Source organism: Triturus cristatus, chromosome 8, assembly GCF_964204655.1.
Source record: "Triturus cristatus chromosome 8, aTriCri1.1, whole genome shotgun sequence".
Lineage (NCBI taxonomy): Eukaryota > Metazoa > Chordata > Amphibia > Caudata > Salamandridae > Triturus > Triturus cristatus.
Genome location: NC_140591.1, coordinates 151,972,138 through 151,987,687, shown reverse-complemented (window position 1 = coordinate 151,987,687; position 15,550 = coordinate 151,972,138). Strand labels below are relative to the sequence as shown.

The following is a 15,550-nucleotide window of genomic DNA, read 5'->3' as shown; positions in this document are numbered from 1 at the left end:
AGTTTGATTATGTCTGAATTTGTATCAGTGCACGTTCTGTAATTTCAATCATTTGTACGGTTGAATTGAATAAACAGAGAGAACAGGCGTTTCCCTTAAATTGATGCTTTGCTCCTACTCTCCAGTGTGATTGCAACTTTTGCAACAGTTCTATGACAGAGGCACGGCTAAACCACACGTGCCTCTACTATGCAGCCCCAGCAACAAATGCATCTGAACAACGCATTCCTTTACTATGCATGCCTTTACCATGAATGCCTTTACCAAGCAATTTCGTGGAAATGGCATGCCTGATAAACAGATGTGTGGTAAAGATCACCCCGCCCCTCCGGCCCAGAACCCTAAAAACTAGCCCAACCCCCCCTGAGCCCTAAAAACTACCCCGCCCCTGTGCCCTAAACACTGCCACTACTCCCCAGCCCTGAGTCCTGAACACTATGATTACCCCCGCCTGAGCCCAAAAGACTACCCTGAACCCCCTGAGCCCTAAACACTACCCAGACCCCCTGAGCCCTAAACACTATCCCAACCCCTCTGAGCCCATAAAATGACCTTGCGCCCCAAAAACGACCCCGATCCCCCTGAGCCCTAAATACTACCCCGACTCTGAGCCCTAAACACTACCCCGGCTCTCCCTGAGCCCTAAACACTACCCCAACCTACCTAAGCCCTAAACACTACCCCGACCCCCCTGAGCCCTAAACACTACCCCAAGCCCTAAACACTGCCCAAGCCCGACCACCCCCTGAGCCCTGAACACTACCCAAACCCCCCCCCAGCCCTAAATACTACCTCGACCCCACCTGAGCCCTAACAACTACCTTGACCCCCCAACCGTAAACACTGGGGTGAATTGAAAAGAACCCAAGTTGTCACTCAAGGATCAAAAGACATGTTCATGTGGGAGATGTTCGCTACCTATGTATAATGGGTTGCTGGTGTCAGTCAGAAACATGTCTACTGAGAAGGGCACGATGTCTGTTGAAAATCATAAGTCCTCGTGGCCAAAGTGTAGAAGCAGATGTAGAGTGGAACACCACGTTTCCAATCCTCTGGTTTTCGGTCATGTTAACTACTTCATTCAGTTTAGATGAACCAAGACTAAAACTCCCAGAAGGCATTCAGTTGTCAAATGACAGCCCAAAAACGCTTGCCAGGCCAGCCAGACCTTTTAAGGCCTTCACAACAGAAGGAATTAGCTGTTTGTTTTTCGAATCCTATTGTGAAAAATATAACACATAGATAGGACTTTGGGTGAATCCTTGCCCATGATTGAATGTCTTTGTTGTTTGTCTCATTTCCCCGCTCTTGATTTGAGGGTATAGGGTCGTGGGGCTGGAGCCTCTGTGTCCAAAGTTGTCACTGCCACATTGAACCTGACAGCCAGAAAGATAGAGACAGGGTGTGCTGCCACTTGCAAGACATTTTGTTACTTAGAGGGGGCTTAGAGGTCGCCGATTCTTTCCATATGTTGGATTCACTGGCACTCTAATTTGCTTGCTTTTCATCTGTTGGTGCGTGTGGCATTCACTTTCACTTTCACTTCTTGTGTTTGTCCCTCCCATGGAGCTTGGCCAAAGTACTTGTGTTCTTCATCTGCTCACTTAATGGGTCACTACTTTTTCTTGTTTTAGCACTCAACTGGACTGCATGTATTTTCCAGCAATCTTCCTTATGTACTCCTCCATGTTGCTTCGGGCCCCTGCCCTTCTTTTTGCTTCGCTGTCTGTGTGAGTCCCTTCACGCCCTCCCCTCATATTGCTTCGGGCCCCTGCCCTTTTTCTGTGTTCATTTCGTCTCCATCCGCCCACCCAGTATGTTGCTTCGCCCTCTGTGTTGCTTGCCCCCCCGCCATGTTGCTTTGCCCCCTGCATGACCACCGTCCATGTTGCTTCGTTCTACCCTTCTTCCATCCGTGTTGCTTCCCCTCCTCCCACCCTACTTTTCTTTTTTTTCAGCTGATCCAACTTGGCTAGGCAAGCAAAATGAACAAAAAAATGTTTTTGCATCATTTCATAGGTGTGTGCATGCTTCATGCGTGTGCCCACACTGACTGCGAGTCACGACGTTAACTTTTCCCCCCATTTTATTATGTTTTTGAAAAGCAATGCTTCACAGCATCATGGCTGCTGTGTTTTATGGCTGGTGCCACTTGCAAAGCTAATACGTCCCAAAGCCGAGACCTCTTGGCTTTGCCAATGCTTGTTGTTCTGCAGCATGCCTCTGATTGCAGACATGGAGGCAGTTGTGTTCCTCTATGGGCTGCTTATTGAAACTGGACTCTAGGCTGTCCTCGTGAAAGGACGCGCCATTATTTCTGTGGTGGCGGCGGCGGCCGCGTGGGACCGTGCGCCTCCTTCACGCGCCCCGAGGCAGCCCTGATTTACGGCTCTGCGCTTCCGAGGAAGCCGGCCCCGGACTCCAGAATGGGTGAATTAGCGGCCAACGGCGAACACAAGTGTGCGATGGCCGACGCCTGTGTCCGCGCGTGCTCGCAGACAAGTTAGCTCTTCAGGTGACCTGACTGCAGCATGGGGGTTTTTATTTTGTGTCTCAATTAGGGTTTTGGGGGTTCTGGAAGGCCAGAAGCTAGCACTCGAATAAAAGTTTGAATAAAATCCTCTGTATTCTTTCTCAGCACCTCAGTTCTGCACTGGTGTTTTTTAAAACCCATTCAGAAAAAGTCTAGACAGCAACACAGATATGCTGTGTGTTTTCATCATGCATTTGTTGCTTTCAATTTATGTTTAAAAGAATTGTGGTGGAGTTTAATGATTTCTCGTTTTTATTTTTATTTTAAACGAGGCATGAAAAAAGCCAGCCAGATCAGTAACACTGGTCAGTTGGTGACCCTAATCTCAATGTATGTGAGGACTGTGTACATCCAGACGTTTATAATTAACAACACCTACCACTTTTACTGTATAGACTGTAAGTAAGGTTGGTTGAGTTGTGGTGTCAATAAGTGTTATTGTTACTGTGTTTAATTAAACATGCAGTCACTTCTGTGAGTTGCTGCCACTGAAGTTTTAAACTCTCTTGATTTCCGCAGCAGACGCATTGACCCACTAAACTACTTCATCAGTTGTACAGTGACCACCAGCTGTCTTTTGTGCAACAAAAAGTACTCCAATACCCTCTAATCCCCACTCCAACTTCCCATCATCCCTCGTCTCTCATGTCTTGCGTTTGTAGTGTAGAAAGAAAATTTGTAAATATAGTTCAGTCCCAGGTGCTTTGTGCTGCTGGTTTGTTAAGACATTTTTACATCTTAGACCTTTGCATGTGCAGTTTTCTCAAAATGTGGGTCACTGCTTTCAGGTGCATTGAAGTCCTTACTAAGGAGCTGGAATATTATGCATTTAAGGGCTGGAGCGTCAAAGTGGTTTACTCCTTCTGAGCTGTACTGTGAAAACCCAGACCTTAACTACAATATCAAGCCTGAAAACAGAGAAGTAGGGTAGGGTGCATCTGACTGGTCCAGTTTGTGTCCGAGCTCCAGTGGTGGCTGGTGACATTTGAAAGTGGTGGGGCGTAAAAAAAGGGTCTAAATGTGTTTTGTGTCATAGCGAGCCTGATTGACTAAAGGGGAACTGCAGGACCCTCACGCCAAGGAAATTTTGAAGAACAAAAAAAAAAGGCCCAAAGGATGCAGGTTAAACCACATTTCAGAAAGCAAGAATATTTATAAAAGTAGGTAGGATATGTAGACTTTAAATAATTAAACACATTTAAAACTGTCCCATATCGTGCTTCATTCCTGCTTGCACCCGTGCCATCCATTTAGCCTGACTGCATTATTTTAAAAGAATAGGGAACATTGGCGTTAGCCGCCTGACCTTATTGCCAAAGAAAGATGAACTATATGTCACCTCAGGTCTCCAGTAGGGCCAAAGATTGGGTGGCGAAAACAGTGACCAAGTCTCCATAACCACACTCTCTCAGATGCATTGAATTAGTTATATAGCGCCACTCATAACAGTGCAGGGTGTCTGAGCACTTTGCATCACACGCATATTACACACAGACATTCAATCATACATGTGTAAATCACTGTGTAGGAAATGTTACGTAAGCCAAAAGGACTAAAAGTGTAGGAGTCACATGTCATCCATACTGGTAGGCAGCATAGTTTAAGAGTGCTTGGTGTGGAGAAGCACAAACTCAGAGTCGAAAAAGAAACAGCATAGTTGGGAGTTTTCTTTAATAATAAGAATCGATTTCTAGCCAAATTAACCCTTTTTGCAACATTGATCAATGTTCTGTACTTTGCAGCGTGTATGCAGTTCTAGGATGAAAGTTAATACCTCACTATTCTATATTAGGACTAAGGACTTTAAATTATACATTGCAAGTAACCTGCTGATCGGTTAACATCTGTAATCTACATGGTACACGTTCTCTGCAGCAGGCATATTAACCCTCTTCACTAACTTCACCTAAGTCAAAACCACAACTATACAAAATGCTGATCTTTCTCTCCAGGAAGATAATTAATCACACGAGTTATCTTGACATTTATGTGAGGCCTGGTAATTGCGGGGTGAAAGAAACGCTGCAGCAGGTGCTTCAAAGGCATAATAAACTTTCAAACACGGCGCCCCCAGGATTCCAGCACCCGGTGCGGTGGCACCGATCGCACCGCACTAAAGCCGGCCCTGACTGGCATTGATACGGCACCGGAGGGTCTAAAATAGTAATGAATGTACATAACTATTTTAGGCCTAAGGAGGGCCTAAAATAGTTTTGTACATTCATAACTTCACAGTAACGGCCGGCATGATGGGGGTGGGGGTCGTCACGGGGGGGTGGAGGCGGGTGGGTAAATGAAAGAATATTATAAAACACTTACCATCCTCGTCCTGCAACATCTTCTGGATGCGTTCCAACTCCCGCTCCGTCCTGCAACACCGCAGCTTCTGGATGCATCCAAACTGCCGCTCCCGCCGTCCTGAAGCTCTCGTCGTCATGTCGTCATGAATGAAAGGCAGCCTCCCTCCCTCCGCTCTGCCAATCACAACGCTGAGGCGCAGTAGAGAGCGCCCCAGCCGGGACCATTTTCGCTACGTAGAGTGGGCGCCGTGGGCGGTGCTGCTCGAGGGCATGGGGGGAGTGGCTTGCCCAGTGTTGTGCATACGGACTGTTTGATCAGCCCCAGGGCCGGCCAAACAGTCCCTATGCACAACACTGGGCAAGCCACTCCCCCCTGCCCTCAAGCAGGACCGCCCACCCCCGATCAGGCACATCTGCTTTCTCGCAGTGCGAGAAGGCAGAAACATAAATGGTAGTTATTACCATTTATGTTTCTGCCTTCTCGCACTGCGAGAAAGCAGGGGGGCGGCGCCCAAACGCCCGTATGGAGGAGCCGCCACTGCCGAGCTCATACGCTGTGATTGCTGCTTTTGAGAGCCGTACCATATGTTCACGGTGTGCTTTGTCCTTCACTTATAAGGAACCCCCCAGCTTGTCATACGTCTTGGTCCTTACAAAGTAGGACTCCTGCCTCCCCGCTGCTTTTACCAGTCTGTGTCCCTCAGGTTCTGTGGCACATGCATTGCGGATATACAACCCATCTGAATGTATCTGGGACCCTTGCCAAGCAGGCTGGGTGTCTTGGACTCACGCGGAATACCTACATTAGACCTGGCCAGGAGCTGTAAACTGGCCCCACTTCTTCTAGGTAACCTTCGGTCAGTCCTGGTTTTCAGCTGGCAGAGCTCAACAAACTGTGCTGGAGTTCCCCATTATAAACATTTGCCTACAACTTGCAGCGTATTCACTGGGTCGGCAGCACAAATAACTTTGTAAAAAGGAATAACACAAATAAAACAAGATAATGTAAACATTGAGATGTCAGTGAAAGTAACTAATGCCCAAATATACATTACCATATAAAAAAAATGTAATGGCTGCAGTGGCAGAGAACATTCATTGAAAGAACACAGACAATAAAAGGAAAGCAAGAGGAATACGGCAGTGAAGCAATCCCTCTTTCATCGCAAAGAAAGGAAAAAAATATAAATAAATAAAAAATTCAGGAAATTTGTATTACTAGTCATTTGTCGACTTCACTGAAGGCGTACGTGTTAAGTTAGCTATTAATAAATGTTAGTATTTTCATCTTTTTGCCATAGTAATTTTTGATGGAAATTTACAAGATGAACTCGGGGCTGTTGGGTGAAAAACCGGGATTGGTTGAAAATCATCCTGTTAAGGTGGATCTAGTTCATAGCTATGTATATATGTGGTATTTATACAGTACGACTCAAGGCAAAAGGCAGCGGAGCTCTGTACAGGGTCATAGGCAAGAATACAGCCAGCGGGCGATAACAAAGGAAGCAGCTTGTCTGCAAGATAACCAGGGTTGCTGGTCCTGAGGGCTTTGTAGTTAATGCAGGGGGTTTTGAAGATGGTACGGGCCGGCAAGGTGGGCCAATGGTGTTCCATCAGCAATGAGGGTGATGTGTTCATATTCCTTCGGGCCCTAAATGAGATGTGCTGCAGTGTGTAGGATGCCTTTAAGCCGGACTGATGTAGAGTCTGGGAGGCCAGGGAGGTCTGGGAACCACATAGATGCGAGAGCACATGGGCTTGAACAGCAGTTCTGAAGTGTTCTGGAAGAAATGATTTAACTTTCTTTAGAAGCGAGAGCTGGCATCAAGCCGTCTTTGTTTTTTTGGCAATGTGTCCTTGATGGGGAGGTCGGCGTTAGGGGTGGATAGAATGTTTCATTCCATCTGCGGAATTGGTGGAATTTGGCTACACTCTGTGTTAGTTCTGGCCAAAATCCACCAGTTGCCGCATTGAGGCATTTCTTTTCGCAAGGCTCCACAAAAAAAACGCATGGTGCCGTTCGTGCTAATTTTCAGCGCTGCTCGCACTACTGCCGCTAAATTGCAGTGCAGTGTGCGTATTTTCTGCCTGTTGGCGAAACTCAATCCAATCTTGCGGAGTTTGTATGTAACACCGCAGAGTTCTGCAGAAGGAAACTCTACCAGTTCGGCCCAGCCCTAGTTGATGTCCACAGAGAATCCAAGTGACTGGCCGTTCGGTGAAAGTCGTGGTTTTAAGCCATGAAGGTTCATGCCATGAAGCCAGGTTTGTATTATTTCTTGCTCGCTGTTCTTGACCAATGACAGGAATTCTGTCTTGCTTAGGTTGAGCGTCAGGTGGGTGCTGGAAAGTCAGGTTTGTATTAGGTTCGTGCAGTGTTAGAGACGTTGAATACCAGGAGACTTTCAAGTGGCGTTGTGTGTCACCGGCATATATGTGAACTGTAGGGCTTTCATTTGTCCGTAAAGCAACAAGGGGTCCACGTAGAGGTTGAGTCTGACAGCCGACAGTATGGAACCCTGAGGGACTGCACAGGGCCTGGACTCCATAACTATGCATGCGCACCTCACCCATTGAGTTAATGGGCCCATCTGGTGAATGATGTCAGAACATGTATTTAAAACCCAAGCAGACAACATGAAACAAAGCGACCTTTTGGAATCCCTGCTGTTGGGGATTCTTCGCGATGCAGGACTGGGTAAAACAAACTGTGTATATCGCCAACCCTGGATGGCCCATTCACATAACTAGGATGGTGGCAGTCATCCCAGGACCCTAGGATTGTTCTAGCCATCTAAGAGCACTGTTGCTTCAGTTGTCAGTGAGAAAGAGTTCAGCTGTAAACATTCTATAGAAATGTGGCACATCTGCACTCTCTAAACTTACACTTGAGTAACCAGTGGACTGTGTGCTACAGTGATGTGCACAATAGTGCACAGACGGGAGGCTTGGTTGTGACCCAAGCTTCACGATTCCAACTCTAGGTCTGCGGTACCCACTTGCCTCCAGCTCCTCTGTAGTTTGACTTGACTCGGGTATAAGTTGCCCCAAGTTAGGTCTGAGTAGCCCACCCAGCCCTTTATTTTCTTTTGCATTCTGGGACATGTAGTCCTCTGTTTACATACGGCGAGAAAAAATACCAGTGGCAGGATGCAAAAGCTAAAGCCGGGACTGGGTCAGTTGACTCACACCTGCGAGCTCTGCTTGAACTTGTTTGACCTTGAACAGTTTCAGACCTTCGTGCAGTCTGCCATTACCTCAGCCAGCAGCGCTCTCAGGCTTGACAAGCAGGGGCACGTCAGCCGCCCTGACCTGTCCCGACGCTGGCACGCTGAAAGCACTGTGCAAATAGTTGTCTTCCAGGGTGTAAGATACACTGTGTGCACTCTGATGCCATCTCCAGGTGCATGAAGCTTTCGGGAGGCCAATAATAGCTGATTTGTATTTAGCGCTCAATTCTTAAGCGCTGTGAAACGGTTGTCAATGCGCACATGCGCTACACAAAACAATAAATGAAGTGTGATTGTCTTTCAATGATGAGAAAAGTTCACAAACTGTCAAGGAGTCCACGTCTCAATTACTTCACCCTTGTGCTGGACTACATTTAAATGTCCTGATGGAGTGAGAATAGTAGTTGTGAATTCGCTTGTATACTCGTACAGTAACTAGCGTGTGACTTTTCCCAACAGCCCTTACAATTCTCTAGAATCCAATGTTCTCACCTTTAACCCAATTGAAAATCAGCCATTTGAGGGGTTTCCCTCATTCGTGAATCGGAATTTAGAATTTACAGTCCTACATCATAACTCTTGTGGTCACAGGGATCAGGCAAATTTGTGCATTTGCTTATATTCGCACCTCTTGCTCCTCTGTGAAGGAGATTTTTGGATCTGACTGGACAGCACAGATGCCAGCGGCCTATTGATATCATTTATTTAAAATACACTTCGAGTGGTCTTTAAGTCTGCCCTATAAGAATATTAACTATCAGCTCATGCTATTGGCTGGTTGGTGTATATGTTTGCCTCCTAAGGAATACTTGCATTACAATGCATGAGTGACTATTTACATCTCAAAATTACAATGAATCATCACACATTATATTCTACATCTCAGGTGCATAGTAGAAAGCAGATAATTGTGTATGGTGCAAGGCTTTTTAAAAATAATTTAACTGCGACTTAAAATGCTAGCCAGACCCATTGGCTTTGCCAGTGCTTGTTCCATGTGGATTCTCAGATAAGATTGGGCGTTTAGTGTGCCTTCCCACATAACTGTACAATTATGTCAGGGAGGAATGCCGTTGGTACTGCCAGTGCATCCTAACAAAAGTGTGACATTGTGTACCCGAAGTGCCCATTGCCCACCTGTGCCCCGACACCGCAGCTCCCGCCTCTATTGTACGTAAAACTGAGTAATATCGGCTCTCCTGATGACGAGATGTAACTCCGGCAAAGTCCCTATCCGGTCAGGACCCCATGCTCCTTTTAGTTTGGGTACCTCCTCTGTAGTATGATAGTTATGCTAGGCGTGATATTTGCATATTATGGAATGTAATGATGTAATGTTCAGGAGTTCCAGAATGTAAGCACTCTGCAGCGACTTGTCGTGCTGCTGTATAGGGAAGCACTCGTGGGTCCTTTTGTGGAAATAAAGTTCCCATTTTATTAACCTGTATTCCAATGTGGTGTTTGTTCTGTTACCATATTACAACATTTTATTGACACGAGCGATTGAGAAAGTTATGGACCGAGCAACACCTTTTTAGTTACTAGGGGCTGTGTACTTTGGACTTTGTGTATCGTACAGCTGGGCACGGTGAGTGTTTTCTCCATATCTGTCAGTGACTCTTCACGGCGGTCTGTTTGCGGCTTGTTTTGTGCTGGTGACGTTTCCCCCCCTGTGTCTTGCTTGCCCCGTTTTCCCTCTACTTTTGGGCCTACTACAAAACCGCACAACTGGCTTAACCGTTCATTTGGAAATGTTGAGAGAACGGCTTCTCATGCACATTATTTGAGGAGTGTTCTTACCTCTTGTTGGCCCGAGACGCCTACAGAGGAGTTCCTGTATGTCTAGGTAACGGTTTCATTCTAAGACTATCCAACGTCCTGTGTTCTTACGTCTTATACAATCAAAACAAGCTCTACTTCCCTTAGAAAGCACATAGAGCACGTTCTCAACAGCCATTTTGAACCATTGGGGTACTTTCTATGGATGTACGACATTGTGGGCTCAGTTCCCTATGCAGTTTTTTTCCTGCTCCGATCTATGCCTTGGCGTAAGTGGCTTAGAGTTTTTGAGAACTATATGGTGGCCATAGATGCTTCTAAACTCAATGTGATACGACGTGCTGCGTTGCTATTCAATCATTTTGGTGAAACCGGCCAGCAGGTTGCTTCAACCAGTGGTAAGGACGCTTGGAATACCTATATATACTTGCCAGAATGTCTAACCAGTACTCAGAGGAGTCTTCAGTTATGCTTGAAAGGCTTAATTTTTTTTAATGTAAGCAAATGGTTGAAGAGTCTGTTGAGGACTATTTAGCTGTTCTTAGAGTCTTGGCAGCCAAATGTGAATTTGGTTCCAATTTAGATATTTACTTACGTGATCAGTTAGTGTTTAGTTGTTATAATAAGAAAATGCAGGAGCGCATTTTAATGTGCAAGAATCTGTCCCATAATGAGGTTCTGGACATTGCTCGTAGCATTGAACATTATTTAATATCCTCAAAAATTCTTAGGGGAGATCTTAGAAGTAAGGCAGGTGATGGTCAAACCACTACACAGGTTGCCACTGTATGTGAGATGGATGAAGTCGCTATCAACGCTGTTTCTAATAAGAATACCTTTAAAAAGAACATTGAGAAAAGTTTGCAGGGTCGTGCAACAGGTGTGGGTTGAAGTATCACATGGCAAACAGTGCTGACTTTCCGGCACAAAGCAATAAGTGCAATACTTGTAAAAATAAATTGGTCATCGATTCCTTGTGACCAGGCTTTAGAATGATACCCAGGTCCGCTTGATCCTGCCATCCTAAAATATTCCGACCATGCTCGTCCACATACCGTTTGGTAAATATTTTACTACCTTTTTAACTCCTTAACTGCGGCGCAAATTCTGTCGCGGTGCGGTAGTTTTATTGAGTGGGCGGAGCCGGGTCGGCCAACGGTTGTGCTCGTGACAGCTGTTGGCCGACGCGCGCACGCAACGGGTTAAAACATATTACATCTGTGAAGTATCCCCTCATTAGTATCGTAATCTCCAAAAGCCTTTGGATTAACATCAGGAAGTAGTAACAACTTTTTTGACCATAACTTCTCAAAAGTGACGTCAGCAAGAATGTGTGATTGGAGAGCCTCGAGACCTCTTAAAAACCGTCTGGCCACCATTGTCAGGAGTTTGTTTTTTAATCGACTTTACATATTGCATAGAAACCTCCACCCCTCCCCACTACCCCGTCCTCTTCAGACCCTCTCTCTCCCAATCCCTATGAACGTGTCAGGTTCATGTGTACTCCAATGCAGAAAACAGGACCTGCTGCCGGGCGTGTATGTTTCTCACAGTGCCCGCCAGTGTCACCCAGGCCTGGTCATGCAGGGCAGGCTTCTTTTCACACTCTCAATGGTCGGCTTGTCGTCTGGGGCTGCCAATGTGAGAGTCAATTATACGAGTGCTTTATGGGATGTTGACAGGCTGGCAGCCCCAGTCACAGCCGATCCAAACAGTAGTCTGTCTGCTGCTGGCTGTGGGCACTGCAGTCTAGTGCCATCTTGGTACCGTGCCTTCTTGTGCAGCCTCATGCTGTCCAGCTACCCATTTCTTAGTCACGCTATCTGTTAGATAGCTGAGTAGGTTGAGAGTTCGCTGTAGAGATCTGCGTGCATCTTCAGGTCACTTCTTTCAAACCCGTGAGACCCTGGCGCAGTCTTTCACCCTATTGTATCAAAGAGGGGACAAAGAGCTCAATATTTACAGAGGTCCTACGCCTATGCTCCTCCCACAAGTAAACTAACTGGCCATCAAAGTAGGAGCAGTTCCTCGTCAGCAAAGTGATCACAAGGTGGTAAAACTACAAGGCTGGTGATGCTGTCGCAGGGAGATCAGGAGGTCAGATCATAATGCCCTCACACACCTGTTAGGGTGTCATGCTTCATCACTGGGCGCTCTTCGTTTGGCCGGCGCTCCAATGCCTGACGGACCTGGGGGCTCTTTGTCGGAGATCTTTTGATCCGAATACGCCATTTAGGTAAATGCATGAGAGGGGACAGCGCGGAAGTGTGTCTAGTGAAAAAGTGAAGTGTGTATAAAATAGACTCTGGTGCCCAAAAAAGCAATTGTTTATGGGGTAAGGGTACCAGGACTAAATAAAAATAATGGTGCTATCATACGGTCATAATGTACATGGACAGCTTTCAACAAAGTGAGGTCGACATGTTTCATGCCTTGAAAAGACAAGATTTCCTGAGCACTACTCAGTGTGTACTGTGAAATTAAAGTCCAATCCGTCTTCTTGCAACTCCAATGTTTTATTCCTAAAAAGTGTTCATCATAGGTCACAATGCATCCTTCCTTTACAGTCTTCTCCAGGTAGCAAGAATAGCCAACACGTGTTTCGTCAGATATGATGCGTCCGCATCTCTGACTTCATCAGGGCTATAAACAAATTGACAACACGTCTGAATCACATCAGAAATATTAAACAAGGTCACCTACACCATGTCACCCATGTGCTCAGTGATCTCAAAGTGATTCATGTATTTTTTTTTTCTTCTCTTTTTTTTTAAAGAAACAGTACTCAAACATTGATAGTAACTCCAATTGCTATTCAAATGTCTCTCTCCTTGAAAGAGGGAATTAATTGCAAAACAATAATTATTACATAAAAAGTACAAAAAATAAATGTAGTTACGACAGGTACATGCAGCATATCCATACTACAGACACAACACAATAATTATAAAAGTGGATAAAACCACAGAGTCCTATTAAATATAGTGTATAAATCACCACCTAACCTGTGACCAAATCCCAATTTATATTTTTTAGTTCCGGAAAGTCAGCTCACCTCACTAAAAGTCACTCTTGTTTCATGCCTTGACTGCCCAAAGGGTCAGCCGGCATTTCATCAGGACCAATAAAAAGGTAATTAGGCGCCCCCTGAGGGGCACGAGACCTCCTTTCTAATACGGGATGGCCATTCAATATGTATAATACTGCACCTGAATGGTTGCAGCACAATGAATCCACCTAAGGGAGAAAGAAAGATAAGAGGTGGAAAAACACATGCAACAGGATTAGAATGGAAACCTATACCCACAATACAGAAGTACAAATCCATTTGTTCATTATTGTGTGCACTCATAAATAATGGTGTGCGTCTTTCAGACTTAGCAAGTCAGATGAAAGTTTTATAAAAACCTCAAAGCAGGCACTTGTGTTGAGACTCAGCGACACATAAAGGCAGAATATGTTCATGCCAAAGGCTCACAGATTGGAGTAATGATAGGTGCAGATTAGCCATCAGACATATTCATGTGGTGCAGTAAAGAAAACGCAATTTACCAAAAGGTGAGCAGGACAATACCCCTTAAGCAAGTTGGAGGGTGCTGGAGAAACAGCGGGACAGCTTGATGAAAGGGAAAGAAAGAGGCAACCAAAGGCCGTGTCTTGAGGGACTCATGTAAAAAATTATTCACACAGATGAGTGCATGCTGATTATGAACAATTCCCTTTACTTGGACTCACAGTCCAAGGCAGCACACTGATGGAGTAGGTGCGCATTTACTCTGAGAGTCAGGACATTATCGTGAATCAACACACTAAGACATGTACTATATGGTTTTGAATCAATCCCAGTTACTCAGACTCGCAGCCCAAGAGTGCACGTTTGTTAAGCTGACTTGCACAGACTGGGCGCGGTCCAAGTCAATATCGTAAGTAAATTAAAAACATGTTAACTCCCGCATGGCTCCTTCCAAAGAGTGCATACCGTTAACTCTAGTGTGTGCCTACTTATAGCGGTACGGCACTCTATCGCTAATAGACTTTCACAAACATGTACTTTAGGATTAAGACGCTAGCTGTTGTAAAGACTCGCGGCCCAACGGTACATGTGAGTAACAATGGAGCGCAACTTCTAGTTGGGGCATGGGACAATTTAAACACTAGCCGTTACTGAAGACAGTTTAAACACTAGCCGATGTTAAAAAACACGCAGCCCCAATGGTATATACCAGAAGCCATGGAGCGCACCTTCCAATGGGGTACGGGACAAAGTCACACAAAGCTGGCAGGATATCAGACATAACCACCAGTACTCAAACATGTAGTACTAATATAGTGCAGAACACGCTAGCGCCCACTTACTTCATGAGGTCCAGGATGTTACCGCTAGACTTACCCTCCTCCAAGATGCCTGGAAACGCTGGGGCAGCGAGGGGACGCAAGTGCTATAGTACCGGTCACGTGGGCAGCGTGCCGTAGTGTGTACGGGTCCTCGTAAAGGACAAAATACAGTACCGGTCACGTGGGTTGCATGCCGTAATGTGTATGGGTCCTCGTAAAGGACAAAATGGTACACGCAGCTGTGCATAAGCTATGGGCTAACTTGGTGGCCATATTGGGTGAGTCAAGTAAGCGCGCCCCCATTCCAAAGACATGATTGGATATTCTGATCACTCTTAAAACCATATATGAGTCAATGGCAAGTGTCATGGCGGAGAAGTATTGTGGAGAGAGAATCGGAAACAACGTCAATGTTCAGTATCCCATTGGGCACCATGTGTGTACACATATTGCCTATGGTATATGTCCAGAGCTGGATGGAAAGGGGACAGACCCAAGAGGTGACAGGGTTGGGGTATCAGAAGGTGGAAGCTCAAATGATGTAGATGTAAACTAGCACCTGCTCATGGACCCATTCTCAAGTTGGTTAAGCAGTGTCATTGCAGGTCACAAACCAGCCAAGTCCAATGTAATGGGTCTGGCATACTGCGGACATTCCAGATGGTATATGGAAGACGTCTGTGTGTAAGGGATGATGGAAAAAGTAAAGGTTTACTGGTTCAGTTCACGCCATGGAATTTCGTCGTTCAAGCAATTGGTCTATGTGGAAAGACGAAAAATCCAGCGTTGCTCCACCTCAAAAAGTTTCCTTTTGTGCCATGAGGTGTTGGTTTCCAGGACGATCCAATGCATATTATCTGGGATATGGTGGTGGTCGATGAAATGCGCGCTCATTTTGGTAGTATTTCTCTGGCATCGAATGTTGCTCCGGTGTTCGATTATCTGTGATTTGACTGGTCTTGTAGCCAAGCCAATGTATCTGAGAGAGCACGGACTTTCAATGAGATATATGCAATTTCTGGTATTGCAGTTTGTATGTATTTGCCAAGTCCAGATCTGGTTATCGTTCAGTGTGACTTTTTTAGAAGGTTCCGTCAAGTGGCACAGGCTGCACTGGCCACAGTCTTTCATCCTTCAGAGGTCAGAGGAACGACTGCCATTGAGTTGGGTAAGACTGAAGACTGGAGACCACACGTTAGGGTATCGCCCAATGTGTAGGGGGCACTATACACCATTGTGATGGCTTCCTGTGTTGTGACTTCTTTGTCACCTGATTTTTTTCAGTGCTCGAGCTTTTTCCCTGTGGGAGAGGTGTGCGCATTTACTCTAGTGTCTAAATTGTTGCCTTGGGCCTCAGGGGACTTGGCTCTAAT

General features: G+C 45.7%; 1 protein-coding gene across 2 annotated transcripts in view; it reads left to right on the top strand.

Annotated features, from left to right (window-relative positions):
* Positions 1-15,550, top strand: part of BCL9 (BCL9 transcription coactivator) — a 685,736-nt gene that overhangs the window by 28,503 nt on the left and 641,683 nt on the right. The window lies entirely within an intron of this gene.